This window comes from Microtus pennsylvanicus, chromosome 10 (assembly GCF_037038515.1).
Source record: "Microtus pennsylvanicus isolate mMicPen1 chromosome 10, mMicPen1.hap1, whole genome shotgun sequence".
NCBI classification, from domain to species: domain Eukaryota; kingdom Metazoa; phylum Chordata; class Mammalia; order Rodentia; family Cricetidae; genus Microtus; species Microtus pennsylvanicus.
In genome coordinates, this window is record NC_134588.1 from 57,490,425 (window position 1) to 57,517,381 (window position 26,957).

General features: G+C 43.6%; 1 pseudogene; it reads left to right on the forward strand.

The window, feature by feature from the left end:
- The first annotated feature begins 686 nt into the window (after nucleotides 1–686).
- LOC142858765 (large ribosomal subunit protein eL33-like) overlaps nucleotides 687–26,957 on the forward strand; it is a 216,229-nt pseudogene continuing 189,958 nt past the window's right edge.

Consider the following 26,957-nt stretch of genomic DNA (forward strand, 5'->3'; position numbering starts at 1 on the left):
TGTGCAGGTCCTGTGTACATAACCACAGCTTCTGAGGTCATGATGCACCAGTGCTGTCAGGTCCAGGAGACAGCGGTTCACAGCCTTCCTCCCCATCCTCCTCTTTCCCATGATGCTCCCTGAGCCTTGCAGGGAGGGAGGGCATATGTGTATGTCCTGTTTGAGGCTGAACACTCACAGACAGTCACACACTTTAACCAGTTATGAATCTCTGCATTAAACACTACCCTCTGCAGAAACAAGCTTCTCCAACCAAGGCTGAGGTAGCACTGACCTCTGGGTATAAACACAAATATTTAGAAGGCCGTTTCTCAGCATGCTTATTTAGCAAAACAGCAGTAATAGATTCTCCCCATAGGGCTCATGGCCTTCCATGAATTTAGTTTTAAAGGCAAATTGGTCAAGATATTGCTGAGCATAGTGAAACAATTGTACAGTGAGAGGAGCGATGGGTGTGTAATCACGAAGGCCTGAGTGCAAACAGTAACTCTGCTATCATATGAGTGGCCTTGGTGTTGGGAGGATTAGATTAAATAATAAAGCTGAAACAGCTGGCATTATCTGTGATATTTGGCAGTGGCATAATAATTGCTACCAGCTCTATTAGCTTTGCACCACTGGAGCAAAATATCTGAAGAAAATCATATTTAAAAAAATAAGGGTGCTCTTTCAGCCATCTTGGCGCCTGTGGAGGCCTGCTGGGAATAGGACTTCTAAAGGACAGTATGTTTGGAAGGCTGTGGTGCAAGGCCACTTTTGCTGGCTATAAGCGAGGTCTCCGGAACCAGAGAGAGCACACAGCTCTCCTTAAAATTGAAGGCGTTTATGCCCTAGATAAAACTGAATTCTACTTGGGCAAGAGCTGCGCTTATGTGTATAAAGCAAAGAACAACACAGTGACACCTGGAGGCAAACCAAATAAAACCAGAGTGATCTGGGGGAAAGTAACTCGGGCCCGTGGAAACAGTGGCATGGTCCGCGCCAAATTCCTGCAAAGGCCATTGGACACAGAATCCATGAGATGCTGTACCCATCCCGGATTTAAACCAATGAAAAGTAAATAAATAAAAGTGGATTCGTGCTCTTGTAAAAAAAAAAACAAAGAAAAAAATAAGGATTTATTTTGACTTCTTGTTTTGGAGCTTTTGGTCCCACGGTTGGTTAGTCTTGTTGCTTAGGACCTGTGATAAGGTGGTGTATGCCAGTGGGCACGTGAAGCTGAGGTAGCTACTCACCTGAGGAAGTAAAGGGAAAGAGGAGACTTACACTCAGCTTTGGGGGCACACCCCCTAACAACTTAAAGCCTCCATTTGGCTCTATCTCTCCAAGGTTGAGGCTGGAGACCAAGGCTTACAGGCATGTCCAACCTTTTGATATTGCCATGAGGTCATCTAAAATTTTTAGCCTTGAGAACTGTGTAATTGAGTTACGAAAAATAACAACAACCGAAAGACCCTCATAATGTGTAAACCGCTTTGGGTGGGTTACTTAGTCTAGGGGTTGTAACCCACCCTGCAGTCAGTTATTCCAGGGTCCTGGAGAGGCACTATCTGAAAAGACAGGAGCAAGAGAGAGGAAGAAGGCCAGGCAGATTTGTCGAAGCCTTCGTTTTTTAGAGTCATGGTTACAGCTTATATAGGACAAGGAATTTGGGGAGGGGGCACAGGGGTCTGGGCTCTTGCCACGGGGTTCACTTTGGTCACGTAGGTCAGGAGGTTACAAAAGGTCAGGTCACGATTCCTCGGGCAGGAAGTAACAAGTTGACACACCTTAGTTCTCTAGATAGTTTGGAATGTGAGGTGGGTTCCGCTAACAGATAGCTCTCTATTAACAGGTAATTGGGAGTGGGATAGGCTCTGCCAATAGAACAATTCTAATTATTGTTAGGAGTGAGTGGGGTTCTCTGCTAATTCCTCAGGGCAATGGTTCCTGTAATAATTTTGGGGGGAAAATGGCTCCTGACAATAGTGTTATCAGTAAGTTTGTGATTTTGCATTGCGTTGCATTCATAGTGATCTTTAGCAATCCATGGCCTGAGAATGGAGAGTTGGCCTCATGAATTTAACACGTGGACCTTTGGGGAACCCTTCAGATTCAAATGGAAGCACAGCTACCATTTTTCCTGGAACAATCTTCCTGGAACAATCCTAAATTGTATTTCCTATAATTCTCTGGTGAGTGCAAAGCAGCAGGTTTTCTTACCTTGACTGGAAATGGCTTTTTTTTTTCTCTAAGAAACACCCTGTTATCTACCTCAGCTGCCACAGTGCATTTCCTTACAGCATAACTATTGTCCCCACACCCCTTGGAGAGGCTCTCTTTCCTGGGAACAGTCTCAGTCAGCTTGCTCCAATGCACACTTCAGCAGATTCCGCTCTTGATTATAAGCACCCCCACCACAAATCCAGAGTGCACTGGAATAAACAGGAGGTTGCTTGGCATCTGGCAGAAGTGGAAGCCGGTGAAGCATTCCTAATGGAGCCTGAGTCGGGACTGATAAACTCTCCCAGCTCTTGCAGGCCTAGGCAGGCAAGCGCATAGTACTTTCTGATGAAGTAGAAAAGTCTACAGAAAAGCCCAAAGCTTCCTTAAAGTAATTCATGTAATATTTTATGACCGAAAGAAGTTATTATTTCTTCTATAAAGTGTCTCACATCTTGTGCTGCAACGCCTTACACTTTTAAAACTATGGCTAAATGTCCGGCATTGATAACATAAAGGTTAAGCTAGCCCAAATAAGTAATCTGACATCAACAAAAGCTGATATCCAAATAATTGAGAATTATATCATGTAAGCAAAGAACATTTGATGACCTCGCCCGCAGTGCTGGGCTCAATGCCAGCTCTTTCTTCCATGCCATAAGGCTTAATGGGGGAGTTGAGTCAGAGATTTCAGAATGAGATCTCTTTTTCAAATTCTGACTTTGTTGAATGACTTTTGGGCAAGTGATTTAACCTCTCTTTGTTTCGCCTGCCTTTTAAGTAAAGCGGATTAATCACACCCTTGCATAAAAGGGCCTTCTTATTTTTACTCGTTTAGCAAATATTGATAGAATATTGCAGACAGGAGATAAAGAAGCAAAGTTTCTACCAAAGCCCTCACATTTAGGGCTCAAGAGTCTGCTTGCTTGTAAATTTCCTATTGGCCCTGGTTTACCATGTGGGGAAGCACAGAATGCTTTCCTCCTGTTCTTGCAGCCCTTTAGACTAGCCAGGGTCCTAACACCTCCGTTTTGCTTTATCTGGTTAGGCAGATATGCTTCCTCCAGCTACCCGTAGTATGGTAGTTGATTTCCAGTGGCATTCCCCCCCCCCCCCCCCCCCCCGTGCCATGGATGGGAGAAGTGTGCCTGACAGACTTAGTTAAGGCCACACTGGCACACAAGTCCTACCCCAGCGTTCCCCCATGTTTCACTGGCTCCATTCTTAAGCATTTTACCACTGCCCTGGATTTAGCATTCTCGCCTTGCACCTTTAATAGACCTTAGTGCAAGTCTCTGTTTCTTCCTTCTGCTCCACACTGCTTTTGCATGTACTGTTGCGGAGACTTTGCTTGGACCAAATCCTCGCTGTTCTACCTGGATCACCCCTGGGTGGTGGGTCTGGGCTACAGGAAGAAGCAGGCTGAGTTATCCACAGGGTACCAGGCAGTCAACAACATCTCTCCATGGCCTCTACTGCAGTCCCTGCCTCCAGCTTCCTGCTTCTCCTCTGGCCCTGACTTATCTCTGTGATGGTCTGTGATCAGGATGCATAATTTAAATGAACTCTTTCCTCCCCGCTGTGCTTTTGGTCGTGATGTCTACTACAGCCATAGAAAGCAAGCTAGGGACACAGGACTTGAGACAGGCTCTGCTCCAGCAGGTTTGTGGTCAATGCTTTGTTTTACCAATCCTAAATTCTGAAACTCTCAGCTGGACTAACTCATAGCCAGTAAGGGAACAAAATTAGCAGTCTGAATGGTCCTGAATCTAAGATCCTGTTGACTGCGAGATACACTAAGACTTTATGAAACATACAGACAGCAAATATACAGCACCATGCTTCTGTATCAGGAATATTCTTATTCACAGGAAATAATTCTTTTAGGCTTGAATGTTCTGATGAATTGATGTTCTGCCCATTGGATGAGTTGGTTATACTATTCTCTCAGTGTCTTAAAATCTGATTACTCTTTCTCAGGAGTTTGAGTATTCTCTTCTGCTTTTGGTAGACTGTGCTTTGCTCTGGGTGTGTTTTTTTGCCCCCAAGGCTCATGCATCATAGCTTCATCCTCATCTTGCAGTGTTGAGGTGACAGGACTTTGGAGTAGTGGGGCCCTTGAAATCACTGGGAGGGTTGTCCTAGAAGGGAGTAATGCTGGTGAACGGAGTTAGTTCTTTGTAGAGTTGGTAGCCAACCAGCAAAGCAACCTTCCGTGCTCGGCTGCCTTGAAGGCAATTGTTTCCCTTCTTGCTTCTCTGACAGGAAGACATACTGGGGCCTTACTAGAGACTGTACCATAAGATTAGCTGTCCTGTTTTTCGTCACCTTTTCAACTACCACTAGCTGTAGCTTCCACTGAACAGCCATGGAATGTTCCTGCAAATAATACTGAGGCACAATCATGAGTATGTGTTTTCTGGGCTGCTCCCTAGCTACAGTGGAAGCGCCGAGTGTTTGCATGAGGTTGCGTCTTCCTCTGGGCCTGAATTATTTACTCTCTGGTCCATAAAGAGAGCTCGCCAACTCTTTTTCTTGCAAGCTTAATTTTAACAATTGCCTATGTAATTAAAATCTAGCTGAGGCATAATTCATTTTCTCTGTGCTGTGGGGCTCTGTATTTGTATTATTTATGTGTATTTTCAGTTTTATGGTGTTATTTGTACTTTAATATCTTACTTTAAAAAATAAGATTATGAAATTTATGAAAACAGATGACATAACATGTCTCTTTGAAATGCCAACTGTATAAACCATATCAAGTAGCAAATTGGTTTCCATGGATCTAAACCTTCCCTACCCCGGTGTACCTTGCACCCCTTTAAGAAAGTTCTCCCTGCCGTGGGTTTGGACTAAGTGTTCCTCTTTTGAAATTGTCTGTGCTTTATCTGTACTTTATTTGTGGAACTTAGAATTTTCTATCTTGAATTTCGTTGCATAGTGTACATTGCTTATCTAGCTCTCTGCTGTATATCTGATTGTTTTATAGAGGGATATGGTGAGTGTAAAGGCACTGATGGAAGATAGGGCACAGATGATTAAGTTATTAATTTTTAAAAGACATCATTGCATTTTTAAATTATGAAGAGTGAAATTGCCTAACAGAAGCTAAAAGATAGGAGGTCCAGAGTATGGGCGAGGAAGTCTCCAGCAGTCGGAGAAACAGCTTCAGCATTGGATGAACAGGGAGCCAAAGAACTGGAAACTGCTTCATGCGGGTGGAGGTAGGTGAATGGCAAAGCGATCACTTTTAGTTCGTGGTTTTTATTTTTTCCAGTGAAATAAAAAGCAAGATTATTTGGTAAGAATGAGGAGGGACATGGCTGAGGAAGGTCATACAACATTATAATACATTATAGAGGCGGAATAAAAAGCAGTGCGTACATGGGTTAATTTTGTCTATGGCTACATAAAAATTATAAATTAAAATGATAGAAAGCCACTGTTTTTCACTCTGCTCTTTCATTTGGTCCTAAAAAGCTAAACCTAAAAACACTCACCTATACTGCAGTTCTTCCACATCATCAGACAGAAAGCAAGGCGTACCTGCCCTTCTGAGAAATCAAAGCGTAGAGATAACCATATTCCCCTGAACGGTCCAGTTTAAGTTGGACCAATAACACTAAAAGTACTTTATGAAGTAACTTGATGTTCAGTCCTCTGTTCTGTCTTTTTGTCCTCATCTTACAGGCAAAACAACTTTGGTACCACTCTCCTTTCTGTCTTAATGCATAGAGATACTAGAAGAATATAGAAAGCTGTCATCAAAATTCATAACACTTGTTGGAGACACGATATATTGGTCATCTTTTTGTGTTAAGCTCTGAAGCATTCATCTTGGTCAGAGATGTCTGTGAACCTAGAACGCATATCCACTTAAACTTTGAATATTTGTTTGCAGTTTGGTGTAGAGAGAAGAGGGGGTTCATCATGCATGCGGGTACGTGCTCTACCACTGGGGTACACCTGTGTGTGTTCGGGTGTGTGATTGTGCATGCATGTTAAATATACTTAACAAGAATTTCCATTTTCACCACTCATGTCTAGGTTCTTTTTGTTTTTTTGAGACAGAGTTTCTCTGTAGCTTTGGAGTCTGTCCCGGAACTTACTCTGTAGACGAGACTGGCCTTGAATTCACTGAGATCCACCTGTCTCTGCCTTCTGAGTGCTGGGATTAAAGACCTGTGCCACCACGGCCCAGCTCCTGTCCAGGTTTAAAGGGTTCATTGCATTAAACACTTGCTGGCTGTTGTGCAGTAGAGAGGGTGGGTTGCAGGTGGGGCTTTCCTTGTTGAGGTTTGTTTGCAGTTGAGCCATCACAGAGGAAGACAGTTTCAATATAGAACAGAAATGTCTAACAAGAGAGAAAGCATTCCCTCTTTCCAGCTATGGTAGCACATGTGTGTAATGTTAGAACTTAGGAAGCACAGGCAGGAGAAAAGTCTGAGGCTAGGTTGGTTCACAGAGTGAGTTCAAGGTCACCCAGCAAGCAAACTAACAAAAACCTCTACTGTGTCTTCTTGTAGAATAGGCACTGTTCTCGTGAGAACAGATGATACACGTAGGAAGTCAGAAACTTGATAGAGAAGCTGTTTTTATCATAAACTCACATAAAAATAGATGTCTAAAGTTTTTGGGTTTTTTTTTCTTTTTGATTTTTTGAGACAGGGTTTCTCTGTAACTTTGTAGCCTGTCCTGGAACTCCCTCTGTAGACCAGGCTGGCCTCAAACTCACAGAGATCCGCCTGCCTCTGCCTCCCGGGTACTGGGATAAAAGGCGTGCGCCACCACCGCCCAGCAATGTCTAAAGCTTTTTCAAGTTGGGGCCAACAGAAACAACTCAGAAGCTAAGTGTACTTGCTTCTGTCCCCAAGGACTCAACGGCTTGTAGCCCCAGTTCCATAGGATTCGACATCTGCTTTCAGCCTCCACAGGTGTCTGTATACACATGACAAAAATATAAATAAAAATATTTACATTTTTTACATTAAAATTTTAAATTTTATGTGTGTGGGTGTTTTGTCTCCATGTGTGTTGTGTGTATGTACATCACATGCATGCCTGGTGCCTGCAGAGGCAGGTGAATCTCTGTGATATTTTTTAGGCCAGCTTGGTCTACATACTAAGGTCTAGGCTAGCTAAGGTACTTAGGGAGACCCCATCTATCTCAACCATAGCAAAACAAACAAACAAACAAACAAACAAAAACAACCATAACAACTGTAGCCAGAGTTCCCAGCCTAGGCCCCCTTCCTCACCTACCATTTGCTGCTGTGTGGCTCTGGGTGAGTTAAACTTGTGCTTGGTTTCTTTATGAAAAACAGTGGTTATGCCCACTCGCCAGAGCATGGTCAAACTCCCAGTGGCCTGCCCCTTAAAACTGGGCCCTTTCCCTCCCACACCCCCGCCAGAAGCCATCAATTGTGGAGAGCCAATTTCAGCATCCTTGCCACACATTTTCTCTTTGACGGCCTCCTGTTTAGGCTGCTATTTGGGGCGGAGGTTGGCGGCTAGTAAAAAAATCCTTCCGTGTCCCTCTTTTTCAACGATGTATCTGCACTCATCCGTACCATACAAATACAGTTGATATTATTCTTGCTCTTCACTGTCTTTGGGAACAGGGGTCATGGGCTTCACACAATCTCTGGACACAGCACAGACCGCGAACATGGTCCCTGGCTGCAGAAGGACCACGGACCCAGACAAGGCCCTCAGAGGCAGCACAGACCACACACATCTGTATCGACCCTGGAGATAAAACCCAGCTTTTACACGGGTCTAGTGGAATGATAATCCAATGTATCAGACACAGTGTGGAAGTAGCAAACCATTTTAGAAAACAATTAATGGAAGGGAATTAAAAGCCATAAAAATGGTCAGGCGGTAGTGGCACTCAGGAGGCAGAGGCAGGCGAATCTCTGTGAGTTCAAGGCCAGCCTGGTCTACAGAGCTAGTTCCAGGACAGGATGTTGTGGAGGTTGTTTTTCAGCAGTTCTTGTGGTTTTATTTAAACATGGATTAAAACATGCATGCAAGCTATGGTAGCCCGGCATTGGGGTTGGTGGCTCTGGTGGCATTGGGGTTGGTGGCTCTGGTGGCATTGGGGTTGGAGGCTCTGGTGGCATTGGGGTTGGTGACTCTGGTGGCATTGGGGTTGGTGGCTCTGGTGGCATTGGGGTTGGTGGCTCTGGTGGTGTTGGGGTTGGAGGCTCTGGTGGCGTTGGGGTTGGTGGCTCTGGTGGCATTGGGGTTAGTGGCTCTGGTGGCCAGCTGTGTTGCTCTTTCTACCATGTTCCTTGGAGGAAATGTTGTGAGCAGTCTCAGCACAGTAAGATTTGCTGGCCATCAGAAGTCCTTTCAGCTCCTTGACATTGTGAACCAGTAACTTCCTGACACCGCTTGGCAGATGTGCTTGGTTCTCTTGCTGTTCCCATAACCAATGCTGGACATTAGGATCCGGCCCTTGAATCTTCTCTGTACCCTGCTCTCGACACCTCTGGGTTTTAGGCAGGTTCGCTTAATTTTGACATATCCATCTGACTGGTGCTGGGTGAAGTTCTTGGTCCTGTTTTTGAGGACCTTGGACTTCACCAGAGGCCAGAGGGCAGCCATAATGATGCAAAAGAGATGGCAGCCACCTCACAGGTAGTGCTGAGGAAGAAGAAAAGAAAGTATTTAACATGGCGGTGAGCATGACAGCGTGCAGGCAGTCAGGGTGTTGGAGCAGTAGCTGAGATCTCCTTCCTACACCACAAGCAGTAGACAGGGACAGACCAGACACAGTGTGGGCTTTCAAAAACCTCCAAGACCAGAGTGACACACCTTCTCCAAGGAGTCCACACCCCCTAATCTTTCCCAGTACATCAACTGATGACTGAGCCTCCAGGGATCATTGTCACACAGTGAACATGTGTATTTGGGTGTGCAGTACGTGTGGGCCAGAAGAGGGTGTTGGATCCCTTGCCCCATGTGGTTGTGAATCTTCTGGCATGGGTCCCCTGGAAGAGGAAATGCTCACACCTGCTGAGCCATCTTGCTCGCTCTTGTATTTTTCTATCTCTATGTGCCCAGAGTTGCATAAAAATGTCATGGTCCAAAAGAAGTCGCAACTGGAAAACGTTTAATAAATTGTGATATAAACTACTGTTTTTATATATTTATTTTGTATTCTGTAACCTTACTGAAATAATTTACCAGTTCTCATAGTGTTCTGTTCTTATTTTTGGTTTTGGGAAGGGGGAACCGAGGGAGCCCTGCCTGTGTAAAGAACAGATAAAACCTTGAGTGGATGTATATTGTAGTCATAGGCACCAGCATGTCAAAGGACCCAATGCCTCAGTTCCACGGGAATAGACAAACTTCCCTAGGCCCCACCAGCCCAGGGAGCTCCAGTGTAGTGATATTTTGTTTGTGTTTTAACAAATAAAGCTTGCCTGAAGATCAGCTGGCAGAGCTAAACCACTAGAGTCCGGGTGGTGGTGACTCACACCTTTAATCCTAGTCCTTGGGAGTCCTAGAGCTTTAATCCCAGCACTAGGGAGGTGGAGACAGGAAGGGGTATGACTGGGTGGAGAGAGGACTATAAGGAGCTCAAATGCAGTCTGAGGAAGCAGTCTGAGGACAGGATTGCCCCTTTGGTCTGAGCATTGGTAGAGGTAAAAGGTCTCTCTAGTGGTTGGCCACTCTGCTTCTCTGATTCTTCAGCTTTCACGCCTGATAACTGACTTCAGCTTATTCTTATTAAGAACAATTAGCAGCCAGGTGGTAGTGATGCACGCCTTTAACCCCAGCACTCGGGAGGCAGAAGCAGGCTGATCTCGGTGAGTTCGAGACCAGCCTGGTCTACAAGAGCTAGTTCCAGGAGAGGCTCTGAAAGCTACAGGGGAGAAGGGGAGAAAAAAATTAAAAAAGTTTTTCAATTTATTGTTTTTTCTATTTTAAAGTTAATTTATCTGATCGAAAATGACCATTTCTACACATACCCCTCTATGACGTTTCAAAGACCCTGCTAATCTTTTCCTGTAAGCTCTAGAAATATTTTTAGTTATAACTTAATCTCTTTATTTTTAATACTTCATTTATTCAATGCATTAATGTCAGAAGGATTCTGGGGAAAAACACAATGAAGAAAGCACAATCTTTGGTTGCCAGATTCTTATGATGTTGAAAGGAAAGTAGAATTAGTGATTTTGAGTGTTAGGTGAAAAAGTACAATTGCTACAGCAGTGGTGTTGATTTTCTGGTAGTGGTGTGTCCATGGGTGTTTATAAGATGTACTCACCTTTATACACAAGCAAAACACTACTATATGTATTTTTTTCTTCTTTCCCCAATATGAAGTTTGATTGACATAATATGTACATAAATAGCAATAAATTTTATCCTCAATGGTTCAATGAAACTTATTATCCTGATGATGAATGTGTTCTTCATCCTTCCAGAAGGATTTTCCTTTTCTCTATTTTCCTGTTGCCCTGGGCATCCATCTGACCACGGCTGACAAGGCTGTGCTCAGGGGGACAACTGCCACATTAATGTAACACCTGAGACCTTACTTCTGAACTGGAGACTGCTTGCTCGGCAGTTCGTACTCCATCTCAACAGTTCGCTACTTCCCTTGACTCTGCAAAACCATCTTCAAGGTACCATGTTCAAAAGGGGCACGCATTTGGTAAAACTACTCATTCCTCATATTACTAAATGCTAATCATGTTTTCTAGTAAACATCCTCCTTTACTATTTTATTTCATTTCAATGGCGTTACCAATCTTCTTGGCTCCCTCTTCTAAGTGTACTGGAAGACTTACCATTTCTTATCTCTGTCTAAGCCATCCTTTCTGATCCAAAATAATCTCACCACTCTCTTAACTGCTTCTAATGCTGCCCATGGTGCTTACTCAGGGAACTATCTGCGCTGTAGAAAAGCACAATGCAAAGCAGTCACTCTTGATCCAAACCCTCTACCAGCTAGAGCTGGTGGCTCATAGTCTTTGGAAGAAACCCCAAAATCCTTTCTAAGACTCTACTACTAGAGTTGTTAGGATCAGGGCCTGGGTCCTAGCAAAACGAAGAAGTCAATTTTGGCCAATTGTTCTTAAAGGGCCATGTACATACTTCATTGTGAAAAAGGAGATATATTTTTTCTATGTGGCTACGTTAGAAAGAGGAACAGAGAGTTCCTTTGACAACCCCCTGTCATGCCCGAACCATTTTTGTGACCTTGACATAAGATTTATCTTTAAATATAGACGAATAGATTTACCTAACTTGTTAGATTTGTTCAAGGTTCAAGGTATGGTCCTATGCATCACCCTTGTCTCAGCAAGCTCTCCCCTGCAAGATGGTCTGTTTTCAGAATAGCGTAATCTCTTTTTAGTGTAATCTCTTTCCCGGGGACAAGTTCTCACTCTGCCTAGCACCAGGGCCTCATCCTTCTTTCTCCTAGCATCGGACCCCTGGGGAAATTCCAACAGTCTGGGGGCAGGTAGAGTTTTTCTTTAGAGTATCTCCATTTCTGCCACGATGGTCATGATAGCTATGCTCCCTTGTTTCCTTTTTGGTCAAATGACAGACCACACACACACACACACACACACACACACACACACACACACACACACGGTGCCTTTCCTCGGTGTGATCTAGAAGTTCTGACCATATTGCTAAGAAAAGCCAGGCATGTTCCTGCACCAAGGACCATTTTCCATCTATGCTCACAATGACAGACACTCTTGCTCCAGACAGAATCACCACCAGCTCCCTGTTTTTCTAAAATGAGGGGTGGGAAAGTGAGATAGAAAAAGAGAGGGGAGGATTTTTTTCTATATATTGTATATTATTCAATTGATTTACTTTTCCTTGCCATCCCTTATCTCACACTTACAGGTGTGAGCATCACTAGGAATTTTACCCTGGCCAGGTCTTTTAAGTGTGAATAACCTGGAAATGTTTCACCGAGTGCGGTCATGTGGGCTTTGGTCTAATGAGAAAGACATGGTGTTAATGAAGCATGTGCCGAGGAGGCTTCAGTCTCACACAGAACGTTCTGAACCATCCAGAAATACAGAAATGCTTGCTGTAATTCTGGAATTTTCCTTTCTGTTCTCAGTAAGTGCAGTGGTTTGAATAAGAACGGCTTCCATAGGTCATATATTCGAATACTGGGTCACTAGGGAGATGCACTCTTTGAGAAGGATTAGGAGGTGGGACCTTGCTGGAGGAAGTGTGTCACTGGGGTTTTCAAAACCCATGCCAGATCCCTCCCTCTCTCTCTCTGTCCCTCTGTCTCTCTCTGTCTCTCTGTCTCTGTCTCTGTCTCTGTCTCTCTCTCTCTCTCTGTCTTCAGATCAATCAGGATGCAACTCTCAGCTAATTCTCTGGCACTCTGCCTGCCTGCATTCCGTCATGTTCCCTGCCGTGATGGTAATGGACTAAACTTCTGAAACTGTAAACAAGCTCACAGTGAGATGCTTTCTCTTAGCATTGTTGCTGTGGTCATGGTGTCTCTTCTTAGCAACAGAACAGTGATTAAAACAGCAAGCTACGTGGTGTATGTGTATCACTGGTATTAGAGAAAACTGAGGGTTAGTTTATGATGAATGCAAAATCCTCATTAGCACTGTGGGAAACATGACTGTTGTGTACATAGTCCTGGTGCCAACACTGATAAACCATGGAATTTGGAAAAGCCGGGAGTCATCTTTAGTGCCTCCCAATCTCCAACCCTTCCCTTTGTGGTGTCACCTGCTGTTCCCTGCACCTGTCTGGTATTTTATTTTCCCGTGGTTTGTGACACCATAGGTATTAGCATACTCTTCGATTGAGCCCCTCAAACACAAATACACATAAACACCAACTCCCTATGTGGTTGGACAGCTTTGTTTTTCTTTTTAAAAAGTCTTTTCTAGATGGGAAGGCTGAATCCGAAGGTGAAGTTTCAGATACTCTGAAGCTGATTGTGTATTAGGTGTCACTCAAAGCGAACCACACCTACAGAAATCCATGCATCATTTCTGGGTTAGTAGGGTTCCACCCAAGAACTAAGCACAAAGCCTTTGTGGGCAACTTTGGGCACATATTTAGTGGTAAGTGGTCATTGTCTTGTAAGTTCGAGTAAAGGACTCAATTACTACTTTCCTGGGAACAGAGAGATTATGTTTGTCTTTCAGATAAGTGCAGGAAGATGTCTGAAGGCCCCCTGCAGCTAACCTGACCATCTGCGGATGTTAGCACATTGGTATAGCATGTTGGCTGCATTTTGTTTTTAGGTTCTTACAGAAGGAAGTCTGTTATATGGCTGACCTCATGTTTTGTGGTTAGTGGTTTCACTGTCCTACCCTATCATCACCCTTACCCTTGGGAGAAAAGAGAGGCCGAGAAGGGAGTGGACTTAACTTATTTCTAATAAATATCACTTAAACCTTTTAATGAGTCCATTAAAGTATCGATGTCAAGCAAAGGAGCTTAGCACACTATTAATTATGTCTGTGCTGAGATAGATGGTATTTAAGAGTCCAAAATAGTGTTTATTCATGTACTTTTGGAAACAAAACAGTTTGGGTGGATTCCCATTTCTTTGTTTAGAGAAAGTTTTGTTTTTATTTTATGTGTATGTGTGAGTGCCTACATGCATACATGCGAGCCACGTGCATGCCTGGTGTCTAGAGAGCCCCAAAGAAGGAATCAGCTCTTTTGGAACTAGTTGTAGATGGTGGGTATGGGACACCATGTGGGGGCTGGGAATCAAACCTGGGTCCTCTAGATGCAAGAGCATCTAGTGCTCTATCTGCTGAGCAGTGTCTCCAGTCCCAACATTTCTAGTTTTATTTGAGAACGTGGGAATCATGGGAACTAGTACTATCAAAAAGTGCACACCTCAACAGTCAAAGCAGTTTGTTTCCTTCATAGGATTTTTGGGGAGAATCTATATTTGTATGCAATAAGGTAGAAGCTAAATGGCATTTTTCACATAGCAAGGAGGATACTAAGTTCTTGTGTGTTTGGCAGTGTGGCTGCTTATACTCTGTTTGATGGCAATTAGGTGGATACACGTTTTTAAGGGCTTCAAGCATATGTGGAGAACATCAGCATGAATAAAAATGAAGGGAGACTAGGACCTTGGCAATTTTTTTCATATATGACCATGTGAACACATTTTTTGTTTTATTATTTATTTATTTATTTATTTATTTTCAAGACAGGGTTTCTCTGTGTAGTTTTGGAGCCTGTCCTAGAACTCTCTCTGTAGACCCAGCTGACCTCAAACTCACAGAGATCCGCCTGCCTCTGCCTTCTGAATGCTGGGATTTAAAGGCGTGCCACAATTGCTTGGCTGTCAACACATTTTTAAAGACTTTTCTCAAGGCTTGGGGGTGGGGCCTGGGCAAATCTAGGCTCTTGGCTTGCCAACTTCATGCAAATAATGGTAAATCTTTCAGAAAAGCACTGACAATGTTAATTTTTTTTTTCTCATGGCAGAAAGGAGACTTTGGGTATCTTGAGCTCTGAAGGTCTTCATCAGGAGCTGTAGTAAGGAGCCGCTTGTTGGTTTCCAGCTGCTCAGCCCTGAAGTAATCACACAGAAATTAAATCACTGCTTGGCCCATTAGCTCTAGCTTCTTATTGGCTACCTCTTATATTAATTTAACGCATTTCTATTAATCTGTATATCACCATGAGGTTGTGGCCTACCAACAAAATTTCAGCACATCTATCTTCAGCAGCAGCTCCATCCCTGCATCTCCCTGCCTCTGCCCTTCTTCCTCCTAGCATTCAGCTTAGTTTCCCTCCCCCTACCTAAGTTCTTTCCTATCAATGGGCCTAAGGCAGCTTCTTTATTCATCAGCCATTAAAAGCAACACATAGACAGAAGGACTTCCCACACCAAGGAGCCCATATCTTTTATATGTTCATGTGGAAGATGTAAAATCCCACTTGAAATTTTTTGAAACCATGGCTGTACTTAGAGGCCAGCACCATTTTACTCCTTTTCCAAGGAAGCTTGGTACTCCTCTTCCAGGGATGCTTGGTATTCCTCTTCTAAGGGATGCTTGGTACTCCTCTTCCAGGGATGCTTGGTACTCCTCTTCCAGGGATGCTTGGTACTCCTCTTCCAGGGATGCTTGGTATTCCTCTTCTAAGGGATGCTTGGTACTCCTCTTCCAGGGATGCTTGGTACTCCTCTTCTAAGGGATGCTTGGTACTCCTCTTCCAGGGATGCTTGGTACTCCTCTTCTAAGGGATGCTTGGTACTCCTCTTCTAAGGGATGCTTGGTACTCCTCTTCTAAGGGATGCTTGGTACTCCTCTTCTAAGGGATGCTTGGTACTCCTCTTCTAAGGGATGCTTGGTACTCCTCTTCTAAGGGATGCTTGGTACTCCTCTTCTAAGGGATGCTTGGTATTCCTCTTCTAAGGGATGCTTGGTACTCCTCTTCTAAGGGATGCTTGGTACTCCTCTTCTAAGGGATGCTTGGTACTCCTCTTCTAAGGGATGCTTGGTACTCCTCTTCTAAGGGATGCTTGGTACTCCTCTTCTAAGGGATGCTTGGTACTCCTCTTCTAAGGGATGCTTGGTACTCCTCTTCTAAGGGATGCTTGGTACTCCTCTTCTAAGGGATGCTTGGTACTCCTCTTTTAAGGGATGCTTGGTACTCCTCTTCTAAGGGATGCTTGGTACTCCTCTTTTAAGGGATGCTTAGTACTCCTCTTTTAAGGTATGCTTGATACTCCTCTTCTAAGGGATGCTTGGTTGCTTAGTACTCTTCTTCCAAGGAAGCTTGATACTCCTCTTCCAAGGGATGCTTGGTACTCCTTTTCTGAGGGATGCTCAGTATCCTTACTGTTTTTCTTTCTCTCAACTTGATTTCTATCCTTGACCCTGGATCTCTCACTACTTTGGTGGGAAGAAGCAAGTAAGAATATACAGAAGAGATTCTTCCTCACACCTAGAGGGAAGAAACTTCTTGCTCTAGAAGGATCTTCTCAGGAAAAAGAATCCCAGTCTACACAGGAATGATCTCTAGGCTCATCTTATATCCAGTATAGAAAGAGAAAAACAATTCAAAAGCTGCTACTGTCTAAGCAGGTGTGCCTAATTGGTTTTTCAAGATCACGCTGTGTCTGGGGGGGGGGCATGATTCTTGGTCTACCCACTTTAGCTTTCTTCATAACACACCACCACTGGTTGCTCACATTTTTCTGGTCATCGCTGCAATATAGGATGAATGAGAGTGTGGGTCTCTCCTGCTGTGATTACTGGAGCTTCAAACAGGGACGGCCCTTTGGCCACATATAGTAATTAAATGGCAACTCCCTGATGCTCTCCTAGGCTTCTGCGTGTCCAGAGATGGCTTTCCTCTTGCTCTCACTGCTCTGGTTGGTGGCTTCTGGATGACAGAAACAGGCTGTCTGGATCAGAGGAGGCTGAGTGTTTAGCAAGACCAGGTTCATAGCATCTATTCTATCAAGCCCAATTCTAGAATCACGTTCTTTAAAGCTGATGCATTTCATGTGTTTCACCAGTTAATACCCCCTTTAGTTTTCCCTGTTGCATCCTTTCCATGTCTACAAAACTTTCCATTTCAAAATAAGCCCAGCTTTTCTTATTGTGCTCCCCGGAACCACGGGAGGATGGAGGCACAGAGAAGTAGGTTAAGGTCATTTATCCTTACTTTTGATCAAAGTAATTCTTCTTTTACATATTTTATGCAATGTCTGTCTCCTAAATAATAATAAGAACGTGAATGTCATTAATATTTGGCATCATTATTTGGCTAAGAAAAATCCCAGATACTGCTATGTAATTTTGAACACCTGAGTGTCCTAATAGATACTTCAATTTTAAGTGTATAAGTGTTTAACTGACAGTGTTAGGTCATTGTGCATTAGACTATAATTAATCATGTAATATTGCTTTACAAATAAAAGAAAGATAGTAACAAACCTTTGTTTAGCCTTTATACTCTCTCCTAGAATTTAAAAATAAGTGTAGACTGTAGAATAATATAGAATGTAATATTGAAGCTTTAAACTGGGTATATTAATAACATAATATAGAATGTAATATGTAAGCTTTAAACTGGGTGTATTGCTTTCTGTTGCCGTGAACTTGGAAAGGAAGAGTTTATGTGCTTTATGGATCTGATTGTAGCTCATTATCACAAACGGCAGGAACTCGAGTAGGATCAGAAGCAGGGATCACGAAAGAAAGCTGCTTAGTGGATTGTTCCTAGCATCTGCTCAGCCTGCTTTCTTATACAGTGTGGGACACCCTACCTAGGGACAGGACCGCCCAAAGCAGGCTGGGGCCTACTATGTCAATCATCAATGAAGAAAATGCCTACAGGCATGCTCAAAGGCCAGCGTTGTCAAGGCAATCCCCCTCCAGAACCCCCTCATATAGCTCTGGGCTGTGTCAGTTTGAGAGCTGAAGCTAACTAGAAACTAGAGGAACAGACTTTGTATTACTTTTGCTCATCATGGCAGCTTTTAGTTAGGAGAAAGTCCTGATCCTGAGCCATTCAAGTTGGTGGCCCAGGTGAAGTCTGCCTCTCATTAAAATAGCAAAACATCGCAGGCGCATGCATTTAATCATAGCCCTTGGGAGGCAGAGGCAGGTGGATCTCTGTGAGTTCGAGGCCAGCCTGGTCTACAAGAGCTGGTTCCAGACAGACTCCAAAGCTGCAGGGAAATCCTGTCTTGAAAACCCAAAAAGAAACAAAACAAAACAAAACAAAAGAACCTTCTTTGGAGGAAAGGTTTTGGAGTCTGAAAATTCAAAATTGCATAATTAATCTCCTTTATTTAGGCTCCGATATAGAACTCATGGTAGATAGGATTATGGGAGAAAAATGAATGTGTGAGGGAGTGCACATGACAAGACAAGAAGCCAAGGAGAGTGGGGACAGCTAGTCTGCTCTTTGGGAGTAACTGCGGTTCCATCCAGGCTGTTTAACAGTGTGGGTTGATTCTACTATTTCTAGAATTTTAAATATTTGACTTTAGAAATCATGATTGTAAAACCTATGGTTTTGCATCTTATTATATGTCAGTGTGAATAATTGAAATTCAGAGTGTTAGCCCGGTGGTGGCGGCACACGCCTTTAATCCCAGCACTCAGCACACGGGAGGCAGAGGCAGGCGGATCCTAGAACTAGTTCCAGGACAGGCACCGAAGCTACAGAGTCGGGCTATATATACGAGCATCATCAAGAGGACATTTTCCTGGTCCTCCTGTTCAAGGCAATAAGAAGCCGGAATAAGCTCTCAGGAGACAGAACTGGGGTCAAGAAGTGAACTGAGTCAGTCTTGGGTTGAGGAATCTTTTGAAGACAGGTTACAAGAGACAAGAAGACAGGTTACCTGGGGGTCAAATTGCTTTGAACATAGAGAAGGGGACGCTGGAGCTGGACAAAGCAGAAAGGGTATGAGATGAGTCTGCACAAGGGGTCAAAGTTCATGAAACTGCTTATGGAGGGGGTCAGGGATAGTGGATTTGGGGAGCTGGAGAGGGGAGTTAAAGGGAAGTGGGTGTGGGCAAGAGGAGGAGAAGCAGAGAGGAAGGCAGACAGCCAGGAGCCTTTCCAGCCGTATTTATCACTTACCACCACCCATGTCTGTCTGGTCAGACCAGAACCCTGACAAATGCGTATAATCAAATATGGTTTTGTATCTGCTTCTGGGATGTGCTTGTCCTCATTTACTCTCTCTTCCTCCAGTACACAGTCTCTTCTCCTCCTCTTCTTCTCCCCCTCTATCTTTTTTTCTTGTTTTCGGAGACTGCAAAAACACAATTACTCTGATTTCCACCATTACAGCCACAGCCACATTACAGCCGAAAGAATGACACCACTGATTAAGCAAAACATACCAGTCGGCGGCACAAATAAATGATCCATAATTGGTTCATTTTTGTAACAGAGATAAAAGTGGAGCAGCGAGGAGGACAGTTTATAGAAAAACGCCCAGTAGAATGAACGAATAAACTCCTTTCGGGCTGGCACAGGATGGCGTCTCCTTGTATAGTTCTTGCCTGGAAGTAATGCTGGAAGGCATTAAAATCAGGGAACAGAGGCCCAGAGAGGCCGAGGGCTTCCTCCAAGGTCAGTCACCTCAGTAGAGCCCGAAGTCAAGGGAGGTGTCTCTGACTCATAGCACTCCGGCTCCTTCTGTCTCGGGAAACTCTGGACTTTGGATAGCTCTGGTGGCTTCCGGCTCCCTTGTGCTTCCTGGTGTTCTGGATGTCGACTCAGCCGTGGGGGTGGCCTTACAGATTTACTCTAGGGGATTCTGTCTGCCATTTTTTTTTCTCAACGCATTTCCCTCATTGCTTTAGTAGCACAAACGCAATGACAGAAACAAACGGACTGCTTTGGGATTAATACTAAGACCCAGCCTAACTATTTAAATGTTCTCAAATGTATGGTCTGCCGCATCTCACTGCAGCTGGATTTAATTCTCAAGTCCATGAGGGAGGAATTCTTGGGTACTACACTTCTCCGCGTGACTCTGGATGCCCGCTTTCAGCAGGAGGTCTTTTCAGAACCTTTGAGGGCACGAGGAAACGGCATTCAAGTACCCAAGTTGAGCTGGCAAGGGCAGACATTGTAACCTGCTAGGAGGCTGCCAAGCACTGTTGAGGTTTCTGTGTCTCATCCAACAGGCTGTTTACTCACGAGGTCCAGATCTTTCCAGTCTTAGGAAAGGCAAGTGATCCTTGGCTGAAGTCAACAGCGCCCCTCCCCCAAGAAGTTATTCAGCATATCATTCTGAAAGCTTACCATAAGCAAAAAGCTAAACATGGAGACATTTTATTTGGATGATAAGGCTACTCAAACTCATCCTGGACCCACATTTTACCTGGATCACCCTTTGAGCAGCACTGTTAGGACATGGGTGCCTGCTAGGCAAGCCTCTCAAGAGCCAAGCTGACTTGCTATCCTTGTTTCTTATGGTATGGTTTGATTCCTTCTGAACATGTATGCTTGAGGTACATTCATTTAGTCAACGAACATTAGCTGAGCACCTACTGTGTGCGAGGCTCCATGCGGAAACTGAGAACATAGTTCTGAGTGGGAACAAACATATATATTTTTAATAGTAAGAATCTTGCAGTCTAATAAAGGGAAAACATAAAGAAAGAAGAATAGAAATGTGTAGCTTCTAATGGTAAGGGATCTGAAGAAAGTGTGAGCAAAGCTTTGAGAGATTGCAACATGGATGAAATCTAGTCTGCAGAGCTGGGCTAGATGTATTTGGGAAACAATGTCTTGGCTGAGACTTGCAAAGCACGAACCTCTTCCTAGTCCTTAGGGGATTGATGATGGATTAAGATTGGGATTCACCAAATCACTGGGAGTGCACAGATAGTAACAAAATCATTCTGTGAAATTCTTGCCGTTCTGGCTGAAGACAACAGCGCAATCTGGCTAAGCAGAGAAAAGCCCATTCTTGCCCAGGTACGTCTACACTTGTGTGGGACCCAAAGCCCTGCTCTAGATCACCCTCACCACTTGATGTGTCCTGATGTAAGTGGTACCAGTGTCTTCTATGTTTTATGGTGTTAGCGCTTCTCATGCTTCAACCTTAACCACCAGGCCATTTCCATCTCTCTCTTTCCTCCTTTCCTACATGGTCTCTACTCTCCCGATGCTACTCCAGCTCTCTCTGAGTCATTAGTCCCAGTCCTCTCTGCTCTGTTGCTGCCTTATGCGCATAGCTTACAAGTTCTAACAGAGAAGCCCAAGTTCAGCTGTGGCCACTGAAAATGGAGATGAGAAATTTCAGAGTCCAGCACTTTCTCTGTTACTGTGAGAAAGACCCTGGAGGGCATCAGCTAATGGTGATCCCGCCACCCTCACAGTACACACTCAGTCTGGGTGGAGCTGAATCTCTTTTAAGACGAGTGTTGCCCCCATCTGTTCTTTTTGGATTATCTTTACCTGGGAAATATGTGCTCTGAGAGTGTTTAATAAAAGGATCGAAGCTCCCTGCCTTTATTATGCTTCAGCCCAGCTTTGAGAGTTCCAACAGGTAAGCTGAAAGTGAATTTAATAGGAAACTGAGATTTTGTTTCCCTGGCAACGTTAATTCAGTCTTCTCAGAAATGGAAATGACACTGGAAGCCTTTGTTTCTGCATTCCCAGCTTTGCAGGGCAACGTGACATGTGGAGGACTCTGGAAAAAGTGCTGACCGCTAGAATTTGCTTCAGAGTCGTTCCTGATGAAGTCCCCGTAACCGCATGGGCATTGTGCTCTAGTTGATACTTGCCTTCTTTGCAGAAACCACGGGAGCAGATACATCCTCAGCGTTGTGGCATAGCACACCAACTACATGTGTCCACGGGATGAGCGGAACATGCAGAGCTGGATGAGGGGTTGTTGATTGAGTAATAATCATGGCTAAAAGGTCATCTGTTTTTCAAGGCCAGTGGTCCAGTACCTCTGATATTCAGGGATGGGGCAGGCATTGATGTATAGGAACAGTAATCAAGCCATTCACACAGATACATGTTCTCACTCGCACACCTGAGTTGGGCATTTCATCCCTACTAGGGTGGTTTTCAGTTGTTTCCCTTGAAGATCCAATAATCCATTTGAATAATTCATACGCAAGAAATTTAAGTAAAATGTAGTCTGTTCTATATGTACAGACTCATGGAACCCTTTATTCTGTGCACCTTTATAATGTGGTGTTAAGGATGTGGACGTCCCATGAGAGGGTGTCAGGATTTAAATCTTGGCTCTGTCCTTGACTCGATTGGAGTGTGGAGATGACTTTTGCTTTGCTCTGCTCCAGTGGTTTCATCCATAGTGTGGTTGGTCTCCAGTGAACATCCGGGCTGTGGAAATGTGAAGCTAGATCTAGAGTCTTGGGATTGTGCTTAGTTTGGGTTAGACAGTCAGTTGCCATGTCTTCCATCTATATGCTACAGGAAGAAAAGGAACTATTTTTGGACTTTTTTTTGGTAATTGGGCAATATTTTATAAGCACAGACAGCTATAAAAAATTTCCCCAACTAACTGCATGAAAATTTGGTGCCCTATTTTGTAGCGACTTGTTTAACATTGTGATGGGATAGTAGCTGGTGGTTCTGAAGACGTAGGACTTGGAGGACTTGGAGTAGAAAAAGGAAGAGGAGGAACTGAGAAACCCAGCAGGTTCTGGTTGGGTCCCCCACACCCACTTCCTCTTACTCAACAAGTTTTGTTCATTCCCAGTAACTGGAGACCCTGCTTGGGTCTGTGAACTGTTTTCATGCTGGACGCTTCTGAGCCAGATCTGAAACCTAAGTCCTCAGTGTGAAGTTACTCAGAGTGATTAGACTGCCCTGGACCCTGTGAAAGGAAAGCAAGATTACCACCACAGCCCTGGCAACAGTGTGGGCTCAGGATCTGTGTGGGCGTGGAGAAGTGAGTGGCATTTTCCTTTTCAGCCTTAAGGTTATTGATGGTGTGTGGGAGCGGGAGAGGGGAGAAATGCCTTGCTTTCTAATCTTTCTTAAACATTTGCCATGCAGTTTTGGAAAATTTGAGGACCTTGTTTTCACTGAAGACCACAGCACTTACGCCCAGCATCAGCTATGAGAATGAATACTGTGCATTACCTCTTTGTTCACAACCGAGGATCAATTTTACTTGATTGAAGCCATAATTGTTGGGCATTCTTTCCCCTCCTATTCATCCATATACCTTTGTTATTAAGAGCTATTAGTGCACAAAAGGTTTTCTGACCAAATGTTGCTTATTCTTGTAGAAAGTCTCCTAAAAACAGATATTTGAAAAGATGTACTCAGTTATTTGTGAGCTGGCTTGCAGCATCTCCCAGGATCTCCTCTGTTCAAATGGCTGCTCTTCCCTTTATCCTCTGCAAGACCAGTCTTCCAGCATCCCCTCAGGTCTCTGGCCCTCGGCTAAGGCTTATCATCTCATCGCAGCACTTTCCCTGTCCCCATGCCCTCACCTAAACCAGGGGCTTTGCAAGCTCTTGCTCCCTCCTTCAGACAAAAATACCATCCTGTGTAACATACGCTTCCATACAGCCTCAGTTTCCCGTTTGGTCTTCCGTTCTCTGGAATCCATTTAGACATAATTTGTGTCTCACACTGAACATTTGCACATGCCATTCTGTAGTATAAAATGTATTTGCATCACCTGTGTTATTGGCTTCCTTAAGCGTCACAATTCGTTCAAGATGATACCTTAGCAAGTTTTACTTATTTTGGCTTTTTTAGTGCCTAGAATGTTTACACAAAGAAAATTAACGACAGCCTATTCTATTCACAAGATAAGCAGTGGCGGGGCCTCGTTACTCTCCCACCTTGCACTGAGCACCCATCTAGAGGGAGCCTCCCCTACATATCTCTCTTCTCTTCTTGGAGGCACCAACCTTCTCTATTCTCTCTTTTCTCCTGATCGTTAATGGAGGTTTCTGATTTAGAACCAAATTAAAAGAGATTCCAAATTTCAGAGGCAAAAGACAAAGAGACGAAGAAGTCTGTGCTGTCTTGGTTTGTCAATTTGTCATACTCTAGAGATTTCTTCTAGAGGGAACCTCAGTTATGCTTTTATCAGACTGGCCTGTGGCCGTGTTTGTGGGGGTATTTTATTGATTGATAATTGATGTGATGGTATCACTCATGGGCAGATGGTTCTGAGTTGTGTAAGATAGCAAGCAGAGCAAGCCAGTAAGCAGTGTGCTTCTCTGGTCTCTGCTTTAGTTCCTGCCTTGAGGTCCTGTCTTGAGTCCTTGTTTTGTTTTTTTCTCAATTATGAACTGTAAACTTTAAACCAAATAAGCATTTTATCACAAATTTGTGCTTATCTCAGCAACAGCAAAGCAACTAGGACATGGTCACTGGCTAAGGCAATCATATCTCCAAACCGACTAAGGAGTGGGGGAGTTCTTCCACTATCTTCTCTTTCATGTTCAGTAGAGTCTACAGCAGTGGTTCTCAAAGTTTCTAATGCTGCGACTCTTTTATCCAATTCTGCAGGCTGTGGTGACCCTCCCAACCATAAAATTATTTTTGTTGCTACTTCATAATTGTAATTTTGCTACTGGTGTGAGCCATAATGTAAATATCTGTTTTTTCCAATGATCGTAGGTGACCACTGTGAGAGATTGAGAATTGCTGGTCTAGTAGGATGTAAGAATTTCAGTAGAAAGCAAGACCAGAAAGAAATTCCAGTGCCAATATAGTCCAGTGCCAGTTTAGTTCACTATCATATGTTATTTCAACTCATTTGAATCTTTGCTATTTTCATATTTTGTGGGACATTCTTGCCAATAACTTTTCATAGCCTCTTCTACTACACTTCATTAGTGTCATAGAGTCTTGATCAACCTTCTTCATATAAAAGATCACAGTTGAGAAACCCAAATATTGTGAGCATTTTCGTGGTCAATAAAAGCTTGAGATTAAGCTCTACTCTATTAAGAAGATAACAGTAGTGTTTGTTTGGCCCTAAATGAAGCCAATCAATCAGATTTCTTGCTGTGTTTTTTCTGGTACCTGTGATATCTGCATGAAATGACTCTCATATAGGAAATCTATAATTTCTGGGTTTGTAGAAAGAAGTAATGGAGAGTCTGATGAGATGATTCAGGGGTGATTCAAGACTGATGGCCAGAGTTTGATCCTGGAACCCACACTGTGAAGGAGAGGACTGGCTCCTATTAAGTTGTTGCTGTGGACCAACCTTTATACACTGTAAATATGCATTGTTCTCATTGCTAATAAAGTAGTTGCTGTGGATCAACCTTTATACACTGTAAATACGCATTGTTGTCATTGTTAATAAAGTAGTTGCTGTGGATCAACCTTTATACACTGTAAATACGCATTGTTGTCATTGTTAATAAAGTAGTTGCTGTGGACCAACCTTTATACACTGTAAATATGCATTGTTCTCATTGTTAATAGAGAGCTGATTGGCTGATCACTGGGCAGGAAGAGATTGGGTGAGACAGCTTGACACAGAGAGAAGGCTGGGAAGAGGAATGGCAGAGTCTGGAGTAGAGAGCAGATGCAGCGAGAAGCAAGATGGGCATGCCACATTGGGAAAAGGTACCAAGTCAGGCAGCATAGTATAGATAAGAAGTATGGGTTAACTTAAATGTCAGAGTTAACTGATAACAAGCTTGAGCTATTGGCCAAGCATTTATAGTTAATATTAAGACTCTGAGTGGTTGTTTGGGAATCTGCTGGCACAGAAAAATACACTTACAATTGTTCCTCTGACTTCTTCATGTGTACTGTGACACACACACACACACACACACACACACACACACACACACACAAAATAAATGGGAAATCAACTGACATATATTTTTAATTCTCTTACTATCCTGAAATTTAGGAACCCTATAAGATGCGAGAGAGGTGTAAAGAAAGTTGTACATAGTCTTTCTTTTTTCATTTTTTCTATTCTCCTCACTAAGCTAATAGAGCTCCATTATTGGGTCTAGAAGGCAAAGTCTTTGGTGGGCTTGTTGTGCACTTTATATATTGGATGCTGTATGAAGAGCATAGTACGAGACCTCAAGGACTTGGCTCCATGGAATAGCTTCTTCCTGCCGTCTATGCTGACTAGGAAAGAGTAGCAGTAGCTCAACTCACATCGGTTGGCACTGTGATGTTATCATAATCATCAACTTGACCGAATTTGAAATCATCACGGAAGACACTTCTGGGTGTGTCTATAAGGGTGTTTTTAGGAAGCTTCACTGAGAAGGGTGGACCACCCTCAATATGAGTGGCACCATCATGGGCAAGGCTCCTCTTTTGAATAACAGGAAGAAAATGACGGGGGCACCAGCATTCAGCTCTCTGCTTCCAGGTGCGATGTGGCCAGCTGCCTCACAGTCCCGCTGCCTTTACTTCCCTGTCATGATGGATTATAGCCTCAAACTCTGAGACAACACAATTCCCAATTCCTTTCTTTTAAAAAATATCCCTTTCTTTAAAATTTTGTTTATATATGTGTATGGGTGGGCATATGCATGTAAGTGCAGTGCCTATATACTCCAGAAGAGGGCATCAGATCTCCTGGAGCTGGAGTTACAGGTAGCTGTGGACTGGCTGACATAGGTGCTGGGAATCAAATTCAGGTCTAGAGAAGCGCATTTCAGGCTCTTAGCCATGGAGCCATTTTTCCAGTCCCAGCCCGTTCTTTCTTAAATTGCTTCTGTCTGGTATGTTGTCACAGCAAAGAGAAAAGTAACTGATACATCTGCTGTTCTCAGTGATTTGAAGGCAGTCTCTCATCTAAGCTGTGAATAGTCTGGTCTACCTCATATTCCTTTGACAAGGAGGCAGAGTCTTTTGTTGGCTGAGGCATTTGTCCATACTGCTGTATCTAGTGGGTGTCAAACCTGAGTCTCAAATCCAGGCCTGACAGCTCTGGCAGCCTGGCTTTTCTTTAAGACTCTTTTGTGGACCTGGTTTGGGATGATAACCTCCCTCCCTCCAGGGTTTCTGAGTGACCATTGATGAGAGGCAGGACTGGGGTGGGGGCATCTGCGAGTCATCAGATGAGCTCTAAAAGGTCCATATTTACATAAAAGATAAAATAAGGGACAATGCAACTAATTATTTGTATGGAAAGTTTTATCATAGCTTTTCCTTGAAACCTCCAGCAGCATGTAATGTGAATTGGACAAGCTCCATGCCACACAGCTCTCTCAAGCACACAGCAAAGTATGTTTTAGAATTGACATAGGCATACTTCCTTGGTGTCTGAACCTTAATTC